Raw genomic sequence first — 21,288 nt, 5'->3', positions numbered from 1 at the left:
CCGTTCTCTCCCCTCCCTCTCTTCTCTCTTCCCGTCTCCCCTCTCTTACTCTCTCTCCCCCGTTCCCCTCTCATTCCTCTCCCCCCTCCTCCTCTCTCTCTCCTACGTTCACTCCCCTCTCTTCCCTCCCTCCACCTCCCACCCCCTCTCTCCCTCCTCTCTCCCCCCGTCTCCCTCTCTCCTTCTCTTTCCCTCTCTTCTCTTCCCCCCCCCGTTCCCCCTCTCTTCTCTTCATCTCTCTCCCCTCTTCTCTCTCCCGTTCCCCTCTCTTCTCTCTCCTCTCCCCCTCTTTCTCTTCCCCTCCCTCCCTCTCTTCTCTCCCCCCCTCTTCTCTCCCCCCTCTCTTCTCTCCCCCTTTCTCCTCCCCTCTCTTCTCTCCCCGTTCACCTCTCTTCTCTCCATCCGTTCCCCTCTTTCTCATCCCCGTTCCCCTCTCTCTCCCTCTCCCCGTTCCCCTCTCTTCCTCTTCTCTCCCCCGTTCCCCTCCTCTTCTCTGTTCCCCTCTCCTTCTCTCCCCCGTTCCCTCTCTCTCGTCTCTCCCCCGTTCCCCTCTCTTCTCTCCCCCTTTCCCCTCTCTTCTCTCCCCCGTTCCCCTCTCTTCTCTCCCCCGTTCCCCTCTCTTCTCTCCCCCGTTCCCCTCTCTTCTCTCCCCCGTTCCCCTCTCTTCTCTCCCCCGTTCCCCTCTCTTCTCTCCCCCGTTCCCCTCTCTTCTCTCCCCCGTTCCCCTCTCTTCTCTCCCCCGTTCCCCTCTCTTCTCTCCCCCGTTCCCCTCTCTTCTCTCCCCCGTTCCCCTCTCTTCTCTCCCCCGTTCCCCTCTCTTCTCTCCCCCGTTCCCCTCTCTTCTCTCCCCCTCCTCCGTCCTCCTCCTCTCTTTCTCCCCCGTTCCCCTCTCTTCTCTCATTCTCTCCTCTCTTCTCTCCCTTCTCTTCTCTCCCCCGTTCCCCACTCTTCTCTCCCCCTTTCCCCTCTCTCTTCTCTCCCTTCCCCTCCTCTCTCCCCCCTCCCTCTCTCTCTCCCCCGTTCCCTCTTTTCTCTCCCCGGTCCCTCTCCCTCTCCCCGTTCCCCTCTCTCTCCCTCTCCCCCTTTCCCTCTTTTCTCTCCCCTTTCCCTCTCTTGTCTCCCCCGTTCCCCTCTCTTCTCTCCCCCGTTCCCCTCTCTTCTCTCCCCCGTTCCCCTCTTTTCTCTCCCTCCGTTCCCCTCTCTTCTCTCCCCCGTTCCCCTCCCCTCCCCCGTTCCCCTCTCACTCTCCCCGTTCCCCTCTCTCTCTCCCTGTTCCCCTCTCTCTCTCCCCGTTCCCCTCTCTCTCTCCCTCTCCCTCTCCCCGTTCCCCTCTCTCTCTCCCTCTCCCTCTCCCCGTTCCCCTCTCTTCTCCTCTTCTCTCCCCCGTTCTCCCCTCTCTTCTCTCCCCCGTTCCCTCTTCTTCTCCCCGTTCCCCTCTCTTCTCTCCCCCGTTCCCTCTCTTCTCTCCCCCCGTTCCCTCCTTCTCTCCCCCCGTTCCACTCTTCTCTCCCCCGTTCCCCTCGCTCCTTCTCTCCCCCGTTCCCTCTCTTCTCCCTTCTCTCCTCTCCGTTCATCTCTTCTCTCCCCCGTCCCCTCTTTCTCTCCCCCCGTCCCCCCCTCCTCCTCGCCCACCCGTTCCCCTCTCTTCTCTCCCCCGTTCCCCACTCTTCTCTCCGCCCCCTTCTCTTTCTCTTCTCTCTCCCTCCCCTCTCTTCTCTTCCCCCGTTCCTCCTCTCTTCTCTCCCCCCGTTCTCCCCTCTCTCTCCCCGTTCCCCTCTCTTCTCTCTCTCCCCCGTTCCCTCCTCTCTCACCCCCCGTACCCTCTTCTCCACCGTTCCCTCTTTTCTCTCCCCTTTCCCTCTCTTCTCTCCCCCGTTCCCCTCTCTTCTCTCCCCTTTCCCCGTTCCCCGTCCCCTCTCTTCTCCCCCCCCGTTCCCCTCTCTCTCCCCCCCTCCTTCTTCCCCCGTTTCTTCCGTCCCCTTCTCTCCCCCCTTCCTCTCTCTCTCTCCCCACCCTCTTTCCCCCGTCCCTCTCTTCTCTCCCCCGTCCCCTCTTCTCTCTCTCCCCTTCCCCTCTCTTCTCTCCCCTTCCCCTCTCTTCTCTCCCCATCCCACCCCTCTCTTCTCTCCCTCCCCTCCTTCCTCTTTCCACTCCGTTCTCCCTCTCTTCTCTCCCCCTTTCCTCCCTCTTTTCCCTCCGCTCCCTCTCTCTCCCCCTTTCCTCTCTCTTTCCTTTCCCCTCCTCCCTTCCCTCCCACCCTCGCTTCCTCCTTACTTTTCATCCGCCTTTTCGTTGCATCTCAGATTTCCTCTTCCTCCTTCCACTCCTCCTCCTCCTCCTCCTCCTCCTCCTCCTCCTCCTCTTCCTTTTCCTCCCCTCCCCTCCTTCCACTCCACCTTCTCCTCCCCTCTTTCTCCTCTTCTTCTTCCTCCTTTCACTCCTCTTCTTCTTCCTCCTTTCCCTCCTCTTCTTCTTCCTCCTTTCCATCCTCCTCTTCTTCCTCCTTTCCCTCCTCACCTCCTCCTCCTTCTCCTCTCCCTCCTCACCTCCTCTTGCTCTTCCTCCACCTCCTCCCCTCCTCCTCCTCCTCTTCCTCCTTCCACTCCACCTGCTCCTCTCCCATCCTCCCCTCCTTCTCTTCCTTCTCCTCCTCCCCTCCCCATCCTCTTCCTACTCCTACACTCTTCCTCCTTCCCCTCCTTCTCTTCCTCCTCCTCTTCCTCCTTCCACTCTACGTGCTCCTCTCCCGTCCTCCACTCCTTCTCTTCTCTCTCTTCCCCCTCCCTTCCTCTTTCTCCTCCTCCCTCTTTCTCCTTGTCCTCTACCTCCTCTCCTCCTCCTCCACCTCTCCTCCTCCTCTTCCTCCTCCTCCTCTTCCTCCCCTTCCTCCTCTTCCTCCTTCCTCCTCTTCCTCCTTCCTCCTCTTCCTCCCTCCTTCTCCTCTTCCTCCTCCTCCTCCTCCTCCTTTCCTCCTTCTACTCCTCCTCCACCTCCCTCCTTTCTCCTTCTGCTTGTCTCCTCCTCCTCCTCTTCCTCCTCCTTCTCCTCCTCTTCCTCCTCCTCCTACTCCTCCTCCTCCTCCTCCTCCTCCTTCTCCACCTCCCCTCCGTCCCTTCCCGGGCCGTTTAAGAAGTCTCAGCCGCCGAGAGGAGGGAGCGTCTGCCTCGGCGTCGGCAGACGTCTTTGTTCTTCGGCGGCGGGAATTTTTTTTTTTTTTTTTTTTTTTTCGAAAACTTTGGAAATCGAATTTCGTGATTTTTTTTCTCAACCGGAGAGGAGTTCCGTGTGAACGAGGAGGAGGAGGAGGAGGAGGAGGAGGAGGGAGGAGGAGGAACGTGTGAAACGGCAGAGGGGATTTCTTGTCTTAACCCCTCTTTTCCCCTCTTCCCCTCCTCATTCCTTCTTCCATCTTCCCTCTTCCTTTCCCTCTTCCTCTCCCTTTCCCCTCTCATCAACTTGCCCTTCTCATACTCCTCTTCTTCCCTTCCTTTTTAGCTTCCTCCTCTTCCTCCTCCTCGTCGTCGTCGTTGTCGTCTACCTATTACTGTTCCTGTTCCTTCTCCTCCTCTTCTTCCTCCTCCTCCTTCTTCTTCTCTTCTTCTTCCTCCTCTTCCTCCTCCTCCTCCTCTTCCTCTTTCATGTTGGCATCCCTGGAGCTACACCTCATAAATCATACCTCATAAATTGCCCCCCTTTTACACACGCACACACACACACACACACACACACACACACACACACACACACACACACACACACACACACACACACACACACACACACACACACACACGGCTCGGTGGCGGATTGGTAAAGCACTGGCCTCACAAGCCAGAGAACCGGGGTTCGATTCCCCGGTCGGGCGGAGATGAGTTGGGTTTGTCTCCTGTCACGTGTAGTCCTGTTCACGCTAGCAGCGAGTAGGTACGGGACGTTAGTCAAGGAGTTGTGACCTTGCTGTCCCGGTGTGTGGTGTGTGAGTTGTCTCAGACCTACCCAGAGATCGGCTAATAAGGAGCTTTGAGCTCACTGCCTTAGGGTGGTGTCTGGCTGTCTCGACAGAGACTGCAGCAGATCCGAGGTGAATACACACACACACGCACACACACACACACACACACACACACACACACACACACACACACACACACACACACACACACACACACACACACACACACACACACACAAGGTTGGCAACCCACATCTCTTCTCGAGGTGCCCCTCCCCGTAGCCCTCCCCACGTTGTACCCTCCCCCCGTGGCTCTCCCCTGTGGCATCCTCCCTCGTGGTACCTTCCTCCTGTGGTACCCTCCCCCTGTGGCACCCTCCTCCCTGTGGCCCTTCCCACGTGGTACGTTCCCAAGTGGTACCTTCCTCCCCGTGGCCCTTCCCACGTAGTACCCTCCCCCCTGTGGCCCTCCCCTATGGTACCCTCCCCCTGTGTCATCCTACCCCCGTGGTACCCTTCCCACGTGGTACTCCCCCCCCCTGTGGCATCCTCCCCCCGTGGGACACTTTCCCTTGTGGCACCCCCCGCCCCCGTGGTACTCTCCCCCCGTGGCATCCTCCCCCGTGGTACTCTCCTCCCGTGGCATCCTCCCCCGTGGTACTCTCCCCCCTGTGGCATCCTCCCCCCCGTGGCACACTCTCCCTTGTGGCACCGCCCCCGTGGTACTCTCCCCCCCCCTGTGGCATCCTCCCCCCGTGGTACTCTCCCCCCTGTGGCATCCTGCCCCCGTGGCACACTCTCTCTTGTGGCACCGCCCCCGTGGTACTCCCCCCCCCTGTGGCATCCTCCCCCCGTGGGACACTTTTCCTTGTGGCACCCCCCGCCCCCGTGGTACTCTCCCCCCGTGGCATCCTCCCCCGTGGTACTCTCCCCCCTGTGACATCCTCCCCCCGTGGCACACTCTCCCTTGTGGCACCGCCCCCATGGTACTCTCCCCCCGTGACATCCTCCCCCCCCCTGTGGTACCCTCTTACTCTACTGAGTCGTCCCCCTCTGCATCCTCTTCTAAGGCATTATTGATTTCTCTCACTCCTTTGCGTTCTCTCCTCTCTCTCTCTCTCACTCTCTTTCTCTCTCTTTCTTCCCTCTCCCTCCCCTCTCTCTCTCTCTCTCTCACTCCCTGTCTCTCTCTTCTCTTTCTTCTCTTTCTTCCCTCTCTCTCTCTCGTCTCCTCTCTCTCTCTCTCTCTCTCTCTCTCTCTCTCTCTCTCTCTCTCTCTCTCTCTCTCTCTCTCTCTCTCTTCCCTCTCCTCTATCTCTGTGTGTCTCTGTCTTTCTCTCTGTATGTCTATCTACCAACCTACCTATGTGTCTCTGCCTCTTCTTTCTCGCTCTCCTGCTCATTCTCCTCCATTCTCCTCCTCCTCCTCCTCCTCCTCCTCCTCCTTCTCCTTCTTCTTCCACTCTTTCAACACCTTGCTGGTTCTTCCTTCCAGTTGAGACCCCACTACCCCTCCTCCTCCTCCTCCTCCTCCTCCTCCTCCTCCTCCTCCTCCTCCTCTTCCTCCTCCTCGCGACGGAGGTGCGCGGGAGGGGAGGAGGAGGAGGAAGGTGTGGGAGGGAGATGGAGGGCGGAAGTTCGCGTCAGTTACGGCGAGGGCGTCTTGTAAGGACGGGAGACTCTTCCTTCTCCTCCTCCTCTTCCTACCACTCCTCCTACTCCTCCTCCTCCTACTCCTCCTCCTCCTCCTACTCCTCCTCCTCCTCCTACCACTCCTCCTCCTCCTCCTACTCCTCCTCCTCCTCCTACCACTCCTCCTCCTCCTACCACTCCTCCTCCTCCTCCTACCACTCCTCCTACCACTCCTCCACCTCCTCCTCTTCCTCCACCTCTTTCTTCTCCACCTCCTCTTTCTCCTCCTCCTCCTCTTTCTCCTCCTCCTACCACTCCTCCTCCTCCTCCCCCTACCACTTCTTCTCCCCTACCATTCCTCCTCCTCTTCCTTCTCCTACTACTCCCCCTCCTCCTCCTCCTCCTACCATTCCTCCACATCCTCCTCCTCCTCCCTCTCCTCCTACCACTCCTCTTTCTCCTCCTTCTCCCACCACTCCTTCTCCTCTTCCTCCTCCTCCTCCTCCTTCTCCTACCGCTCTTAAAAGGAACCCCGGATTTGCCCCCCCCTTTTATCCTCCTACCCCTCCTCATCGTCGTTATTCTTCTCCCCTTCCTCCTCATTCTCCTCTTGCTCCTCCTCCTCCTCCTCCTTTTCCTCGTCCTCCTCCTCCTCCTCTTCGTCCAACTCCTCTTCCTCCTTCCCGTCCAACTCCTCTATCTCCTCTTCTTCCTCCTCTCACTCCTCTTCCTCCTCCTCCTCCTCTTCATCCTCTCTCCTCCTCTTCCAGGAGGAGGAGGAGGAGGAGGTAAGGAACGAGGTTAAGACTAATTGAGACTTATAGGGACTCAGATCGGGAGACCCGTTTGGAGTACATTAACACGGGCTGGGGGGGGGGGACCTTTGGCGAAAGACCAAGAAGGAGAGGAGGAGGAGGAGAAGAAGAAGGAGGAGGAGGAGGAGAAGAAAGAAGCCCAAGAGGAAGAGGAGGAGGAAGACCAGGAAGAGGAGGAAGACCAAGAGGAAGAGGAGGAAGACCAAAAATAGGAGGAAGAGGAGGAGGAGGAAGAGAAAGACCAGGAAGAGAAGGAAGAGGAGTAGGAGAAAGAAGTCCCAAGAGGAGGAGGAGGAGGAGGAAGTGGAGGAGTAGAAGAAAGAAGACCAAGAGGAGGAGGAGGAGAAGGAAGACCAGGGAGAGGAGGAGGAGGAGGAGGACCAGGAAGAGGAGGAGGAGGAGGATGAAGACCAAGAAGAGGAAGAAGAAGAGGAGGAGGAGGAAGACCAAAAAGAAGAAGAAGAAGAGGAGGAGGAGGAGGAGGAGGAGAGGAAAAAAAAGGCTAGATGACTGAGAATAGGGAGTGGGGTGAAGGGAACAGGGAGTGGGAGTGAAGGGAACAGGGAGTGGGGTTTGAGGGAACAGGGAGTGGGGTTTGAGGGAACAGGGAGTGGGGTTTGAGGGAACAGGGAGTGGGGTTTGAGGGAACAGGGAGTGGGGTTTGAGGGAACAGGGAGTGGGGTTTGAGGGAACAGGGAGTGGGGTGAAGGGAACAGGGAGTGGAGGTGAGGGGAACAGAAGTGGGGGGAAGGGAACAGGGAGTGGGGGGAAGGGAACAGGGAGTGGGGGTGAAGGGAACTGCGTGATGGGGTGAAGGGAACAGCGTGATGGGGTGAAGGGAACTGCGTGATGGGGTGAAGGGAACTGCGTGATGGGGTGAAGGGAACAGGGGATGGGGTGAAGGGAACAGGGGATGGGGTGAAGGGAACAGGGAGTGGGGTGAAGGGAACAGGGAATGGGGTGAATGGACCAAAGTGTTTAAACGAAGACGACGCGGTTTCCGTCGATGTGTGAAGATCAACCGCCATTTTCGATTAATATCGCCGTCGATTTGGCGGTATTTTGAAAATTCCAGCCAATATTTTTGGACATGACCTAGCCAAACCTAACCTAACCAGATCTAGCCAAAACTAACCTAACCTAACCCAACCTAACCTAGCCTACACTAACCTACACTAACGTAGACTAGCCTAACCTAAACTTGTGTAACTTAACATAGCCTTACCTAATCTAGCCTAACATAACCTAATCTAACTTAACCTAATCTAACCTAACCCAAACCTACCCTAAACTAACCTAACCCAAACCTACCCTAACCAAACCCAACCTAACCCAACCCAACCCAAACCTAACCTAACCTAACCCAACCCAACCCAACCCAAACCTAACCCAGAAAACTAAAGAAATTATTATTCAGGATGACTTGATCCACAGCTGTAGTCTGCTGCGCCCACCTAGGGCCAGCTGCTGTTGCTGCAGCTTCGTCCCACACAGCTGGTGCACCTGGCCATCGGGAGGGAGAGCAGCTTCAGAGGCTGTTGATCTTCGTGTATCAGGAGAGGAACTCCCAAGAGAAGCAGCTGGAAGCACTGCAGCAGCTTGGCCTTCCCTCCTTACTTCCTTCCTGCCTTCCTTCCCGCCTTCCCTCCTTCCTTCCTTCCTGCCTTCCCTCCTTCCTTCCTTCCTGCCTTCCCTCCTTCCTTCCTTCCTGCCTTCCTTCCCTCCTTCCTTCCTTCCTGCCTTCCCTCCTTCCTGCCTTCCCTCCTTCCTGCCTCCTTCCTACCCTCCTTCCTTCCTTCCTTCCCTCCCTCCCTCCTTCCTTCTTTCCTTCATTCATTCTTTCATTTCTTCCTTCTTTCCTTCCTTCCCTCCTTCCTCCCTTCCTTCTTTCCTTCTTTCCCTCCCTCCTTCCTCCATTCCTTTCTTCTTTCCCTCCTTCCCTCCTTCCTTCTTTTCCTCTTTCCTTCTTTCCTTCCTTCCCTCCTTCCGTCTTTCACTTCTTCCTTCTTTCCCTCCTTCCTGCCTTCCTTCTTTCCCTCCTCCCTTCCTCCTTCCTGCCTTCCTTCCCTTCTTCCTTCTTTCCTCCTTTTCCTCTTCTTCCTCATCATCATCATCTTCCTCTTGCCCTTTTCCTCTGCCTCCTGTTCCTCCCCTTCTTCCTCCTTTCCCTACTCCTTCTCCACTTCCTCCTTCTCCTCCTCTCCTCCTCCTACTCCTCCCTTTCCTCCCCATCCTTCTCTTTATTTCCTTTTTCTCCACCTCCACGCGTGCTCTCTCTCTCTCTCTCTCTCTCTCTCTCTCTCTCTCTCTCTCTCTCTCTCTCTCTCTCTCTCTCTCTCTCTCTCTCTCTCTCTCTCTCTGTCTCTCTCTCCAAGCGACAAGTTTGTTGACTTTTTTCTGGCTAAAGACTCCCGGCAGTCCTCTGCTGAATTACATCGCCTGGCGGCAGACAAGGACTCTTTAATAATATTGCGCAATATTCCGTATTGCGCAATATTATTGACGTAGGGATGGTCCGTGGTTCTTGGGGAAAAGAGATGGTGATCTCTGGAATCCTTTAGTCACAACCGTTCTCAATAATATTGCACAATACGGAATATTGCGCAATAATTTTGATCGTGTAGGGCCCGGTTTAAAAACAAAAGGCGGCATTAGCGAGTGCAAAAATATTTTGTCTTTAGACAGAATAAAATATGTGGAGTCTGCCACTGTATTGAAGCTGGTTACCTATACCCAGACACGCCCTTAGACCCTATTCACACTAGCGGTTTGAACCGCGGCGGTTCCTTTGCAATGTAAGTCAGTGGAGACGTTCACACACAACCGGTACTTCCCCCCTTGACTATGCGGCACCGCCGCGGTTTCCGCGCGGTTCAAACCGCCAGTGTGAACAGGACCTTAGGGGCGTAGGGGCCAAAACTCACCCTTCTCCCTCCTCCTCCCTCAGTCTTCCTCCCCTTTCCTCCCCTCTCCTCTTCCTCCTCTTCCCCCTCTCCCTCCTCTCCCTCCTCTCCCTCTCATCTTCCCCTCCCTCGTTTACTCTCTTCATTTCACCATTCCCTGTCCCCTAATATTCCCCTCTCCCCCTAACCTTCCCCCTCTCCTCTTATCTCTCCTCCCTTTCCCCTCTCCCCCTAACCTTCCACCTCTCCCCATATCTTCCCCTCCCTCCCCCCCTCCTCACCCCTCACTTGCCTCCACTCTCTCCCCCTAACCCCGCCCACTTCACACAAGGTCTCTTCCCCCCGTCACCTTTCCTCTCTCCCCCCGTCACCTCTTCCCCTCCTCCTCTCTCTCCCGTTACCTTCTCCCATCTCCTTTGTCCCCTCTCTCCTTACCCCTCTCCCCTCTTCCCCTCTCCCCTCTTCCCCTCTTCCCCTCTCCCCCTTCCCCTGTCCCCTCTTCCCCTCTCCCTCCGTCCCCTATCCCCTCTTCCCCTCTCCCTCCGTCCCCTCTCCCCTCTCCCTCCGTCCCCTCTCCCCTCTCCCCCTTCCCCTCTCCCCCTTCCCCTCTCCCTCTGTCCTCTCTCCCCTCTTCCCCTCTCTCTCCGTCCCCTCTCCCCTCTTCCCCTCTCCCTCCGTCCCCTCTCCCCTCTTCCCCTCTCCCCCTTCCCCTCTCCCCCTTCCCCTCTCCCTCTGTCCTCTCTCCCCTCTTCCCCTCTCTCTCCGTCCCCTCTCCTCTCTTCCCCTCTCCCTCCGTCCCCTCTCCTCTCTTCCCCTCTCCCCCTTCTCCCATCTTCTCCGTCTCCTCTCCCGTTCTCCCCCTCCCCCTCTCCCTCTCTCCTCTCCCAGGTCCCGAGGAGAGGATCAAATGTTGCGTTTCCCACGAGAGAACAACGGCGTCGCGCAGGTTTTGGCACCTCCTCCTCCTCCTCCTCCTCGTCTTCCTCCTCCTCCTCCTCCTCCTCGCCCTCCTCCTCCTCGTCCTCGTCTTTCTCCTTTTCTTCCTCATAGTTTTCATCATTTTCTTCCTTGTCTTCCTGTTTTTCTTCCTCTTCTACCTCCTCCCTTTTCTCCTCCTTTTCTTCCTCTTCCTCCTCCTCCTCCTTTTCTTCCTCTTCCTCCTCCTTTTCTTCGTTTTCCTCATTTTCTTACTTTTCCTCCTCTCGTCTTTCTCGCTTTCCCGCTCTTCCTCCTCCTTTTCTTCATTTTTCCTCTTCTTCCTCTTCCTCCTCCTCCGCCTCCTCTCGTGTTTCTGGCCCTCCTCCTCTTCCTCTTCGTCTTCCTACTCCTCCTTTTCCCCAAAGCTCGTTAATGAGCTTCCAAACATGGGTTCTGGTCAACATTTACATGCGGCTGACAAAAAAAAAAGAAAAAGAAAAAAAAATCTTGTGTTAACTTCTATAGAAATGTGCACTACGGTTTTCGCCACAAAAAAGTGTCTCCCACCGACCACAAAAAAGTGTCTTCCACCCACCGACCACATAAAAGTGTCTCCCACCGACCACATAAAAGTGTCTCCCACCGACCACAAAAAAGTGTCTCCCACCGACCACATAAAAGTGTCTCCCACCGACCACATAAAAGTGTCTCCCACCGACCACATAAAAGTGTCTCCCACCCACCACATAAAAGTGTCTTCCCACCACATAAAAGTGTCTCTGCCACAAAAATGTCCCCTACCTTAAAAAAAAAAAATATATATATATATATATATTTATATATATGAAATAAAATAAAAAAGTGCCCCACACTTACCACGACAAGGTGTCTCCTACATGCCACCAAAAAAGTGTCACTGACCACAAAAAAGTGGCCCATGGCCTTAGACCTCGAACTGGACAACCTCGCCATTTCTCGCCAAGATTCTCGTGACGGCGACGAAGAAGAGAGTGGCTGACGACGACGACGATGACGACGAAGAGACCTTGTCGTCAGTTACGCGCTGATGACTGATTGACAGTGACCCTACTGACCTCCTTTGGCGAAGAACTTGAACGATTTTTTCTGGTGAAAGTTTTCGGTTTTGTGGATGGGGGTGTGGGTTAGGGAGAGGGGAGGAAACCGTCCCCCCCAACACGGCCTCTAGTCCCCCCTTAACCCCACCCCCACCCCCCCAGACGTGAACGAAGTTGTTTGGGACTCCCCAGACGAAAAAAAAAAACAAAAAAAATCTTTGGGGAATTGAAAGGTGTCAGACCCTCAACTGTATAAAATCGCGTGACGTCATTGGGCCGAAGAGAATAGAGAAGGCAGAGATCCATATGATTTGCTTTAGACGTGATCTTAAATGTAGGTGTATGTGATATTGTATAATATACGTAGTGTATATATATATATATATATATATATATATATATATATATATATATATATATATATACTCAGACAGAGTCTGTGTCCCCCTTACAAGGGAGGTAGCCAAACAGGGAAAGGCATAAAATCATTTCCACCCATTCCATCCCTGAATACCCTCCACACCCCTCCACCCTCCCTCTTATCTGAGAAAAAAAGATATATATATATATATATATATATATATATATATATATATATATATAATATATATATATATATATATATATATATATATATATATATATATATATACACGAACATGTGTGTTTGTATAACTATTGTCATTCCGTCCAACTTTTCCCCTCAACGGCTGAGGGGAAATGACGTTTGTTTTGGTGGGAAAGGTCCTCCTCTTCCTCCTCCTCCTCCTCCTCCTCCTCCTCCTCCTCCTCCTCCTCCTCCTCCTCCTCCTCCTCCTCCTCCTCCTCTCTCCTCCCTCCTGGCTGCTGCATCTGTTGTGCTTAGCTGGTTGCGTGGGTTCCTAACGAGATGCAAACAAGCAAATGGGCACAGGAAGGCTGGGGGGGGCACCTCTCCCCCTCTCTCCCCTCTTTGTCCCCCCCTGTCCCGCTCCTTGTCCCCTCTTTCCCCTCTCCTTGTCCCCTCTTTCCCCTCCTTCCTTTTTTCCACCTATTCCCATATCTCGTTTCCCCTCTTCCCCTCTCTCCTTCCTCTTTTCCTCCCCTCTCTCCCCTCTTTCCTCCTCTTTCTCCTCTCCCTGTCCCCTCTGCCCTGTCTTTTTCCGTCTCCTCTTCCCATATCTCGTTTCCCCTCTTGCCCTCTCCCCTTCCTCTTCCCACCTCTCTCCCCTTCCTCTTCCCACCTCTCTCCCCCCTCTCTCCCCTCTGCTCTGTCCCCTCTTCCCATATCTCGTTTCCCCTCTTACCCTCCCCCCTTCCTCTTCCCACCTCTCTCCCCCCTCTCTCCCCTCTGCTCTGTCCCCTCTTCCCATATCTCGTTTCCCCTCTTACCCTCCCCCCTTCCTCTTTTCCTCACCCTTTCTCCTCCCCTCCTTCCCTCTCTCCACCCACTCCCCCTCTCCCCCCACTCCCCTTTCCCTCCCCTCTCTCCCCTCTCTTCTCCTCTCTCCTTTTCCTCCCCTCTCTCTCCCCTCTCCCCCTTTTCCGCCCTCTCTCCCCCTCTCCCCGTCTTACCTTTTTTTCCACCCCACACACCCCTCCTACTCTCCCCCTTGCCTCCCCCTTTCCTCTCCCCCCTTTCCCCTCCCCCTTTCTTCCGCCATACTTTTGTTAGTGATGGAAACGATGGTGCTTAGGTGGTGGTGGTGGTGGTGATGGTGGTGGCAACATATCCACCACTTCATTGAAGGAAGAAGAACATCCATAGGCTTTGTTCACACTGTTCTTTGTTCTCTGTTCTTTGTTCTCTGTTCAACTTAGCCGCGTTATATTCGTCAGGCTTGGAAGCGACGAGGGGCAGTGGGAGGGGGGAGAGGGGGAGGTTATTGAGGAGGGGAGGAAGATGTGATAACCAGGAGGGGGGGAGACCTTGTTGGGGGGGAAGGCCCGGGGGGCGGGGGGTAAGGGGGGAGGTCTCGCTGTAATATGTTCTTCATGGCTTTGAATGCCATCTTTTGACGTATTTTGTTAACACAAGAATGCACACACACACACACACACACACACACACACACACACACACACACACACACACACACACACACACACACACACACACACGGAGAGAGAGAGAGAGGTGAGTGGGGTGGGTGGGTGGGGTGGGGAGAAAGAACGAGAGAGAGAGAGAGAGGGGGGTGGGTGGGGAGAAAGAACGAGAGAGAGAGAGGGGGGGTGGGTGGGGAGAAAGAACGAGAGAGGTGCAGAGAGGGAGGGAGGAAGGGAGAGAGATAGATTAGGGAGAGAGAGTAGAAAGAGAGTATTGAGAGAGGGAGGGGGAGAAAAAAAGAACTATAGAGAGAGTGTGAGAAAGGGGGAGGGAGGGAGTGCAGGAGAGAAAGGGGGAGGGAAAGAGAGAGAAGGGGAAAAAGAAAGAATGAGAGAGAGAGAGAGGGGAGGGAGGGAGAGTGAGAGAGAGTAGCCCCCCCCCTCCCCCCATGAGCGCTAATGCCACCTACGAAAACAAGTTTACTCCAATTAATGAAGAAGGACGCGGCGGAGGAGGCGTGGGGGGGGGAGTCCGCTGGATCAGCAGGAAGAGGAGGAGGAGGAGGAAAGTGACGAGGAGGAGGAGGAAGGTGACGAGGAGGAGGAAGGGGAACAGGAATGTGAGGAGGAGGAGGAAAGTGACGAGGAGGAAGAGGAACAGCAAGGTGAGGAGGAGGAGGAGGAAGAGGAAAGTGACGAGGAGGAGGAAGAGGAAGAAGAAAGTGACGAGGAGGAGGAAGAGGAACAAGATGATGGTGATGGGGAGGAGGAAGAAGAGGAAAGTGACAAGGAGGAAGAGGAAGAAGAAAAGGAAAAAGAAGAGGAGGAAAAGAGGAAGAGGAAGAAGAATATGTAGAGGAAGTGGAACAGGAGGAGGAAAAAGAAGAGGAAGAAAAGGAGGAAGAAGAGTAAGGGAGGAGGAGGAGGAAGGAACGGCAGAGGAAGAGGAAGACTAGATGGAGGAAGTGGTTGGAGGGGAGGAGGAGGAGGAGGAGGAGGTTGAGGATGGTCCCCCATTCACGGTACGATCTAGCCTTCAGGCCGCCTGACAGACCAGGTCGGATTCGACCGGATTGGATCGTGTATGGACTGATCTTGGTTTTTCCGACCGACACACACGATCCAATCTAGTCGGATCGGATCAGATCGTATCGTGGATGGGGTCTCCTAGGACTGAAGCGGGAACGGATGGTCTAGGTTGGTTTGAGTTGGAGAAAGGAGGAGGAAGAGAGATGAATATGCAGCGCCTTGAGGCGTACGCGCCCACCGGAAGACCAGTATTCCACGAGAGAGAATCCCTTTCTCTTTTTCTCTTTCTCTTTCTCTCGTTCTCTTTCTTTCCCTCCCCCCTTCTCTCTCTCCCCCTTTCTCTTTCTCTCGTTCTCTCTCTCCCCTCTTTATCTCTCTCTCCCTCTCCCCCCTCCTCCTCTCTCTCCCTCTCCCCCCTCCTCCTCTCTCTCTCCCTATCCCTCTCTCCCCCTCTCCCCCTCCTCTCTCTCCCTCTCCCCACTCCTTTCTCTTTCCCCCCTCCCCCTCTCCGTCTCTCTCCCTCTCTCCCCCCTCTCCCTCTCTCTCTCCCCCTCCCCCTCTCCGTCTCTCTCCCTCTCTCCCCCCTCCCCCTCTCTCTCTCTCCCCCTCCCCCCCCCCTCTCTCTCTCTCTCTCTCTCTCTCTCTCTCTCTCTCTCTCTCTCTCTCTCCATTACTAAAGTGGTCACTCCCACATAAGCCTCGGCTATCCGAACAGGAGGGGCAAAGGTGACAGCATCGGCGTGAGCTTCTCACCTGTAGAGACATTGACCGAGGGAAGAGGGAGAGGGGGGAAGGTAGGGGGGAGATGTTGAGGTGGGGGGAGGGGGAGGGGGGAGGAGCGTGTTGCTCGCGGCAGAGTGATAACCATGGTAACAAGGAAACGCCCTTCCCCCCTTTCCCCCTTTCTCCCCTTTAGCCCCTTTAGCCCCTTTCCCCCCTTTCCCCATCTCCCCTCTTTCCCCTTTCTCCCCTTTCTCCCCTTCTCCCCTTTCCCCCTTCCTCATTTCCCCCTTTCTCCCCTTTCGCCCTTTCTCCCCTTTCCCCCTTCCCCTTTCTCCCTTTTCTCCTCTTCCCCCTTTATACCTTTTCCCCTTTCCCCCCTTCTCCCCTTTCCCCCTTCCCCATTTCCCCTTTTCTCTCCTTTCTCCCTTTTCTCCTCTTCCCCCTTTATCCCTTTTCCTCCTTTACCCCCTTTCCACCCTTTCCCCCATTCCCTCCTTTCTCCCCTCTTCCCTCTTTCCCCCTTTTTCCCCTTTCTCCCCGTTCCCCCTTTCTCCCCGTTCCCCTTTTCTCCCCTTTCTCCTCTTCCCTCTTTCCCCTTTCTCCCCCTTCCCCCTTTCCCCCCTTTCCCCTCGTCCCCCTTTCCCCCTTTCTCCTCTTCCCCCTTTCCCCCTTTCCCCCTTTCCCCCCCTTTCCCGGACACAATGGAAACATTGGTCTTTGCTACCTAAAAGGGTCCTCTTAGGCTGAATAAAGCCTTCTGGTGGCCGAAGAAAACGTCCCAGGAGTCCAGACAAGGTCAGACTGGGTCATGCCCGCCTCAGGTCATCGCAGGTCATCGCCAGACGAGGTGAATCAAGGCAAACGTCTGCCAGGTCGATTTTGTTCAGTTGTGGGGGTCACCACAGGTCTGCCCAGGCCAGGTCGCCTCCCCACCCGTATTAATAAAATCACCTAACGGCAGATGTTACGAGAATACGTCATCTTTATTCTTGGTGCCATATTGGCCTCGAGGATAGGAGCGATGGAGATAGAAGAGAGAGAAGAAGAGAGAGAAAGAGAGATGGAGGAAGAAGAGGAGGAACACAAAGGACAAACAACAGCAGGAGGCCTGCTAGCCCTAACGAGGCTGTTTGTGTTTACTATACTAAGCTACAGTTAAGAAAACAGGGCAGAAGATGAACTAACACTACTGCTACCACTATCCTATCCAATTACAATTAAATGCCGGGTTGTCAGATCTTCTATTGCAAGGGATAATATTTTATTTGCGGATTAGAGTCCAAGTATTTATCTAAGCGATTTTTAAATGTTGTTATTGTGTTACTTTCAACGACAGTGGGAGGAAGAGAAGGAAGAGGAGGAGGAGGAGGACGACTTGTGTCAACCGAGAATGATCGAACTGACTTGAAGCTTTGGCGCCTGAATAGAATCTTGTGGCGCCAGTGACTTCGCGTACAAGCTAAGGCTCTCCCAGTTGTGAGGTGAGGGAAGAGGAGGTGGGGTGAGAGGGAGAGGAGGAGGAGGAGGAGGAGGATGCAGCGGTACCTTAGGAAATGGAGGAGGAGGAGGAAGAGGAAGAGGTCGAGTGGAGGAAGGCGGAGGGACGGGAAGAGGAGGAGGAGGAGGAGGAGGAGGGATCGAGGAGTGAGAGGTACAGAATAGGTGCCTTAGGAAATGGAGGAGGAGGAGGAGGGGGAGGAGGAGGAAGAGCTTGAGTGGAGGAAGGTGGAGGGACGGGAAGAGAAGGAGGAGGAGGAGTGCCATTTTGAATGCGGGGCCGAGCGGGGCGGGGCCAGGAGGAGGAGGAGGAGGAGGAGGAGGAGGAAGAGGAAGAGTTGGTTGCCATGGAAACCAGGGGAGCGCATCACGTGAGTATGATGGCAACCCCCCCTCCGGTGCTGGAATGGGGGGGAAGGGGGGAAGTGAGGGGGGACGCCAGCCTCCGCAGTTGCTCCCCGCGGGGGGGAAGGGGGGGCTTCTTGTGCCAGGTGGCGGAAATACAGATTCCGCCGCAGCCATCACAGTAAGCCCCCCACAGCCCCCCATTCCCTCCTGGGGGGGATGTTCTCTTCCCGTTGACCTGGCGCTTCCTTCCTCTTCCTCGTCTTCCTCCTCCTCTTCCTCCTCCTCTTCTACCTCCTCTTCCTCCATTCTCTCTTATTCCCCACTCCCCATTCCTTTCCCCCCATTCCTCCCCATTCCTTAATCTCCCCCTTTCCTCCCCCATTCCCCCCGTTTCTTCATCGCACCTCTTATCCCCTCATTCTTCCTCCCTCTTCATCCTCTCCCCCATCCTTCCCCCACTCCTCCCCCACTCCTTTCCCCCCATTCCCCATCACTTCTTTAATTTCCCCCCCACTCCCCCCCACCTTCGTATTCGTTGGACCGACAACGAAACCGGAGCGACTGTGAAAACGAGAACGATGGGGAGAGGGGGTGGGGGGAAATTGGGTTGGGGGGATAAAGGGCCTATGATTGACAAGGGAGATGGGGAGGAAATATATTGAAGGCTGAGTGATAAATGGGGGGAAGTGTGGGGGGAAGACAGTATGAATTGCAGATGAGCACGAAGAGGAGGAGGAGGAAGGAAGGAAGGAAGGAAGGAAGGAAGATAAGGAAGAAGTAGGAGGAGAAGAGGAAGAGAGGGGAAGAGAGGAAGAAAAGGACGTAAAGTAGAAGTAGCAAGGAGAGGAAGAGGAAAGTGAGAGGAGGAGGAAGAGGAAGGTGAAAGGTGGAGGAAAAGGTGAGAGGAGGAGGAGGAAGTGGAAGAAGAGGAGGAAGAGGAAGTGAAAGGTGAAGTTATGAAGAAGAGGAAAGTGGGAGGAGGAGGAATAAGAAAAAGAGGAGGAGGAAGTGGGGGAAGAGGAGGAAATGGAAGAGGAAGAGGAGGAGAAAGAGGAAGCTTGTGTCTGAACTTGACTTCCCGACTGTGGGTGAACACGGAAGGAAGAAGAGAGGTGGGGGGGGGGAAGAGTGGGGGGATTAGGAAGAGAGTGGGGAGGATAGGGGGGAAAGGAGGAGGGGGAAGGGGGGGAAGGGCCTTGCCAAGCCGCGAGCCAGGTTCGGGGAAATGTGGTTTCTAAGACGTCGGTGGGGGGGAAGTGGGGGGAAAGGGGGGAAGTGGGGGGAAGAGGTGCTGATGATGGGTAAACGTCCTGCCTACTCCCCAGTTTATCTAACCCAGTCTCCCCCCCCCATCTCCTCCTCCCTCCTCCTCCCTCCTCCTCCTCCTCCTCCTCCTCCGTCCTCCTCCTCCTTCCCATCTTTCTTCTTCCTCTTCCTCCTCCTCGTCCTCTTTCTCCCTCCTCCTCCTCCTTCTCCTCCTTCCCCTCTTTCTTCTCCTTCCTCCTCCTCTTCCTCTTCCTACTCGTCCTCCTCCTCTTTCTCCCTCCTACTCCTCCTTCCCCTCTTTCTTCTCCCTCTTTCTCCCCCTTCTCCTCTTCCTCCATCTTCCTCCTCCTCTCTCCTCCCCTTCTCCCTCCTCCCCTTCTCCCTCTTCCTCCTCCCCCTCCTTCCCGTTTTCCTCCATCCTCTTCCTCCATCCTCCTCCTCCCCTCCTCTTCCTCCTCCTCCTCTCAGACTCCATGTTATCATCTTCACCTCCATCCACGGCCCTCCACCCTCCTCCTCCTCCTCCTCTTCCTCGCGTTCTGCGGCAAGCCGCAACTGCGGCGGCGGCGGCGGCTTGCGTCAAGTCTGCGGATCACTTTCGCCACGTTAGCTTCCGGAGGGCCGCACTGCGTCATATCGCCCCCGTTCTGGGATTTGATACATACCATGTATGAATACATGTACATATATGTGTATGTATATATATATACATATATATATATATATATATATATATATATATATATGTGTGTGTGTGTGTGTGTGTGTGTGTGTGTGTGTGTGTGTGTGTGTGTGTGTGTTTACAGGCCGCTGGGCACTTCTTTATACCGTGGCCTAGATAGAGCTACTGTGTTACTAGACAAAGGCCCTTTGCCAATCTTGAAATAGAAAATATAGATAGCTCTCTCTATATATAGGACGTCTAAGAAGAATCTGATATCTCCATTATTCGTAAAAAACGATTGTTTTTCTTTTTCTTTTTTTTCGAAAAAAAAATCCTGAAGATCAATGAAGTTCTTCGGGTGTTCGGAACTTTCGTTCTCAATATTGGAGAGTTTCGAGTTTCGGAGATTGCCGCCAACAGAGAGAACTCTCTATATAATTATTATAAAAGCACCATTTGTTCGGTATGATAATCGTTCAACGATGATCGTTATGGCTTAACGATTATCGTTCAACGATGATCGTTCAACGATTATTGTTCAACGATGATCGTTCATTGCTCAACGATTATCGTCCAACGATGATCGTTCATGGCTCGACAGTCCTATTCAAAAACAAAGAATTAGTGCTCTAAATAATCGTCTGACGATCATCGTTGAGCAGTGAACGATCATCGTAGAACGATAATCACACCGAACAAATCGTACCTTAAGATCGCAATATGGTTAAAGGGATGTCCCCTCTCCCTTTCCCCTCCTCCTCATCCCCCTCTCCTCTCCTCCCCTCCCCCTCCCCCTCCCCCCTCGTGTATTATAAGTTCATCCCAGTGACTGCCCCTGATTGGCTATTGAACTCCAGTCCTCAACATAGCGACCAATCAGACGCCGTTAAGTTTAGGTGTATTGCATCAACGTGAGGTTTATGACCGAGAGAATTGAGTGAAGATAGACATTGTAGTAGCCGCTTGGGAGAGAGAGAGAGGCGGGCGGGAGGGAGGGAAGAGAGGGGGGGAGAGAGACGGGGGGGGGAGTTTTCTGTGCCCCTATTGATGCATCCCCACGTGCTAGGCGGAAGCGTCCATCGGTTGCCATGGCAACCAGGCAGCCTGACGGGAGAGTTGAGGACAGAAATAGACGCTCTGTCTACTCAGGGAGGAGTTCCCTCGGCTGAATAAAATCGCAAGACGGCAGACAGGTGAATAAATCGTGAATATTAAGGGAAGATGGGTAAACGGTGTGCTAGACAGACAGACAGACAGACAGACAGACATGGAGATAGACAGAACCCATTGCTCTCGATTTTTTAATGCATGACATTATTTTCTTCCTTTTCCCTCTCCTCTTTCTCCTCCTCCTTTTTTCCTTCTCTCCCTCCTCCTTTTCTTCCTCCTCTTCTTCCTCCTCTTTCTCCTTCTCCACCTCCTTTTCTTCCTCCCCTCCCTCCTCATTTTCCTTCTCATTTTCCTTTTCCTCATTTTCCCTCTTTTCCTCCTCTACTCCCTCCTCCCCATTCTACTCTGCTTTCTACTCCTCCTCCTCCTCCTCTCCTTTCCTTTTCTCCTCTTCCTCAGCTTCTTCCTCCTCGTCCTCCTCTGCATCTTCCTCATAGTCCTCCTCCTCATCGTCCTTTTCCTCCTACTCTCCTCTTTCTCCTCTCCTTCCTATTCCCTCTCCTCCCTCTCCATCCTCTCCTTCTCCTCTTCCTCTTCTCTATCTTCCTCCACTTCCTCCTCCTTTTTCTCCTCTTCCTCTTCCTCCTCTCTTCCTCCACTTCCTCCTCCTTTTTCTCCTGCTCCTCTTCTCCCCCTTCCCTCCTCCTCTTTTTCTCCATTTTTCTCCTCTTCCTTCTCCCCCTCCCCTCCCCTCCTCTTTTTTCCTCCTCCCCTCCTCTTTTTCTCCATTTTTTTATCCTCTTCCTTCCCCTCGTCCTCCTCCTTTTTCTCCTCCCCTCCTCCTCCACCTCCTCCTCCACCTCCTCCCTCTTGTGACTTGGCATGGAGGGGAGGGGGAGGTCCCGAAGGGGGCGAATAGCATTGGCTGGCGCCCGAGGATCTTATTCAGCTGAGGGTTGCCCCCTACGGACTCAAAGGAAATGACGGGACATTACATTCACCGAAAAAGAATCCTTGACTTGGGCTTCCTCGAGTGCCACTTGAAGGTCGACCTAATTCCACATAAGCACCAACTACTACTGACCTCACCCTCGAATGGGTCTTCACTCCCTGTACCTCCTGGGAGTAATCGTGACGTCACCCGGTTCCAGTAGAGTAGCGAAGTACCGGTGAGTCACGGAGACGGTCACGTTGATGACCTGAGCCTCACGAAGTACCGGAAGTCGTGGTCGAACTGCTTCCGGTACTCGAACTAAAAGAGGAGGTACCGGTCGAGGTTGTGGTTCTCCTTCTCCGGGCGAAGAAACGGGCGATCTCGTTTGGACCCCGG

The sequence above is a fragment of the Oratosquilla oratoria genome, chromosome 26 (genome assembly GCF_046742065.1).
Source record: "Oratosquilla oratoria isolate Oo_2021 chromosome 26, ASM4674206v1, whole genome shotgun sequence".
In the NCBI taxonomy this organism is placed as follows: Eukaryota; Metazoa; Arthropoda; class Malacostraca; order Stomatopoda; family Squillidae; genus Oratosquilla; species Oratosquilla oratoria.
This window is presented reverse-complemented; position numbering follows the sequence as displayed.